The sequence below is a fragment of the Mus caroli genome, chromosome 10 (genome assembly GCF_900094665.2).
Source record: "Mus caroli chromosome 10, CAROLI_EIJ_v1.1, whole genome shotgun sequence".
Taxonomy (NCBI): Eukaryota; Metazoa; Chordata; class Mammalia; order Rodentia; family Muridae; genus Mus; species Mus caroli.
The window spans coordinates 55966622-55970599 of record NC_034579.1 but is presented as its reverse complement, the minus strand read 5'-3'; positions in this window follow the sequence as shown (position 1 = coordinate 55970599).

Genomic DNA, 3978 nt, shown 5'->3' with positions numbered 1-3978 from the left:
GGAGGCAGAGGCAGGCGGATTTCTGAGTTCGAGGCCAGCCTGGTCTACAAAGTGAATTCCAGGACAGCCAGAGCTATACAGAGAAACCCTGTCTCGAAAAACCAAAAAAAAAAAAAAAAAATGACATCGGGCTGGAGAGATGGCCAATGAGCTGAGGCAGGAAATCAGGGGTGGGACACTGGCAGGAAGAGAGAGAGGATTCTGGGAGAGAGTGAGAGAATAAAAGGAGAGGCAGGGAGAGATTCAAGAGAACCACAGAGAGATGGATGTAAACCAGCAGGTAGATGACCTCAGGAAGACACTGAGAGAAGCTCTGAGGAAGATGCTTAGGAATAAGGGCCGGGCTTGAAAGCGAGGTAACTAATCAAATGGGTAGCCATAGTCTAGTTTAAATGGATTAAATAAGAGCTAGCCCGGGAATAGCCAACACATTTAATAATAAATAGTCTCGAGTCATCACTTTTGAGAGCTGGGCCTGGGAAAGGAAAACAGTTAAAAATTATTTTAACACAGAGAGAATGGAAGAGACGCGCAAAGCCTGCCAGAGCCATGCTTGCCACACTCCAGCTGGCCAGAGTCCTTTCATCCTTTATGCTCAACAACTTGGAAAAGCAAGGACTGAAACAGCAGCTCTCTATCGGCTGCTGAGAGGCATGAGACCTGAGCCGTTTGGCCCTGAGAGGTGTGACAAGCTGAGCTGTCTGGAAAGTTATTAATAGACATAGGCCCTGGGATCCTAAGCCTCAGAAGACTCCTGTGAACCAGGAGGCTTTCTGACGAAGTCCAGTGCATGTAGCAGTGAGCCAGAGGTTGTTCTGGTGAGGTGAGGTGAGGACCACAGCCGAAGTTGATCTCTGATTTCTACTTACATATGTATGTGCCTATGCTCACAGATGAACACCACACACACACGGACACGGACACACATACACTTTAAAAAAAAAAGTCAATTCAAAGGGATCTGTCAGGAACCTCAGCAGGACAAACTCACTAGGGAAAATAGTACCTGTTCTAGAAACAGGTCACTTCAGAACAGCAGAAGGCCTGCCTAAAATGTAGCCAGCTGAGTGGTCCTTGCACCCATTGTTTACTCTATTGTCATATGAGTGTCCTCTGCTTTGTTAGGCAATGAGTCATCATTAAGCAATGTATCTTGTCTCCTTTCACAGAGTTCTCGAGGATGGAGAAGCAGAAAGGACTCTAAGAGCCCAGGCCGTACACTGGCGCTGTCTTCAGACACACCAGAAGAGGGCGTCAGATCTCATTATAGATGGGTATGAGCCACCATGTGGTTGCTGGGATTTGAACTCAGGACCTTCAGAAGAACACTCAGTGCCCTTAACCTCTGAGCCATCTCTCCAGCCCGATGCCATTGTTTTTAACAGCTAAGTAATATTTCATTGTGTAAATGTACCACATTGGCCGGGCAGTGGTGGTGGTGCACACCTTTAATCCCAGCACTTGGGAGGCAGAGGCAGTCAGATTTCTGAGTTCGAGGCCAGCCTGGTCTACAAAGTGAGTTCCAGGACATCCAGGGCTATACAGAGAGACCCTGTCTCAAAAAAACAAAACAAAACAAAACAAAAAAAACCAAACAAACAAAAAAAGGATTATTTGGTTTATTGATATCTAGTTTCTTGAGTTCTTTATATATCTTAGATATCAGTTATCTGTCAGATGTGGGGTTGGGGACAATCTTTTCCCACGCTGTAGGCTGCTGTTTTGTCCCTTTGATGGTCTCCTTTGTCTTACAGAATTACACCTATAATTCCTGCACTCCTGGGGCCGAGGAAAAATTGATATTTGGAGTTCAAGGCCATGGTCCAGGAGACATTAGACCTTGGGACTGCCCTAGGAGAGAACTTTGAGTGGGGTAGACACAAGGTGGTATGAAATGGTTTCCTGGGCTGCCTACAGGGCAATGTGCCAAGTTCACGTGGCTGTTTGAGGGTAAGGGGAGAGCCCACCAAACGGTTTGACCCAAGGCGGTTACCCTCTAGTTTTTCTGCACAGAGTCCTCTGCAAGGCTGCCGAGAAAGTGTGAGTCAGGACTGAGTGTTCTCATGGAGGTCCAACTGCGGAAGGGTAGCTTCCAAGTTCATTCTGGGTGCTGGCAGAATCAAACTTCTTTATGGATATAGGACACACAATGTCAAGCACCTTGCTACTTGGTTCTGGCCACACCTCCATCAATCTCAGAGCCTTGTACACAATGGGGATGTGTGGAGGGACGCTGTGAAGTTCTCTCCCACTAAACTTGTTTCATGATTTTTCTGAGGAAATACTAATAACAAAAGGAAAGAAACAAACAAAAACAAAACAAAACAAAAAACCATTTATTCATCAGGGTTTGGCGGTTCACACCTAAAATTCCAGTGCTTGAGACGCTGATGTAGGACTGTGAGCGTCCAGGGCAATCTGTGCTACTATAGTAAGACCCTGTCTCAAAAACGAATAAACAGACAGACAAGCAAACAAAAGACAGGCACAGCCAAAGTGGTGTGCCCCTGCAATCCTAGCAGTGAGGAGGCGGAGGCAGGAGGATGAAGAGTTAAAGGTCAACCTCAGCTACAGAGTGAGTTAGAAGCTAGACTGGGCTGCATGTGATCTTGTCAGAGAGAGAGAGAGAGAGAGAGACAGAGAGAGAGACAGAGACAGAGAGACAGAGAGACAGAGAGAGAGACAGAGACAGAGAGACAGAGAGACAGAGAGACAGAGGGAGAGGGAGAGGGAGGAAGAGGAGGAGGAGGAAGAGGAGGAGGAAGAGAAGGGGGAGAGGGAGATCTACTATCTCTAAATAAGGAAGGCACAAACCAAAGAAATATTCTGACAGATCAAACTTGGTGATTTAAAGAAATAAGGGTGGGGGAAGCCTGAGGGAGAGGAGAGACAGACACAGACACAGAGACACAAACAGACAAAAAGATCCACTAACCCCTAAATGAGGAAGATACAGATCAAAGGAATATTCTCACAGCTCAAACTTGGTGACTGAATAAATTTATCCAGGTGATGTGCAGGGTCATGGGCAATTCAGAGAAACCATCTGTCCGAAACTCCCAATCCCTGCTTACCAAGCTCCCTTAATTTATGGCGGCACAAAGTCCACAGCAGAATTCAGGCAAACCTGGTTCAGAGCGCCCTCTAGTGTTAAAGCATCAGAGATGACTCCAAACACAGACCAGATGGGGTGTTTTTTGTGTGAACTTTCAGTCATTGCCCTTTTTGAGGGTGGGGGTGTCCTGCAGTGAGAAGGGCCAACCTGTTTTCTGCAGTCTGGCACATAGAACAGCCAAGTGATGTCCTACTCCAGGAGGGAGGTAAGGCCACCACTGCTACAGTGAGGCGACACTCGCAGACACACACACACACTCTATTCCATTAGCAGCTACCATCTTGCATTAGAGACCAGGGAGGCAACCACATGGTAGCTCACAACCATCCATAATGAGATCTGATGCCCTCTTCTGGTGTGTCTGAAAGCAGTTACAGTGTACTTACATATAATAAATAAATAAATCTTTAATAAAAACAAACAAACGGAGCCGGCCGTGGTGGCGCACGCCTTTAATCCCAGCACTTGGGAGGCAGAGGCAGGTGGATTTCTGAGTTCGAGGCCAGCCTGGTCTACAGAGTGAATTCCAGGACAGCCAGGGATATACAGAGAAACCCTGTCTTGAAAAAAAAAGAAAAGAAAAAAAAATGAAAAAAACAAACAAACAAACAAATGGGGTAACAGACCTAAACAGAAACCTGGGACCACAGCATTTTCTAGGTAAGTGCTCTGCTCCTGCATGTGATATGACTTTTCTAGGGAAGATATAAAGGAAACATCTATGCATCTCAATAAGCAGAGAACAGACTGACCATAGAAAAACCTTATTTTAGCCGGGTGTGGTGGCGCATGCCTTTAATCCCAGCACTTGGGAGGCAGAGGCAGGCGGATTTCTGAGTTCGAGGCCAGCCTGGTCTACAAAG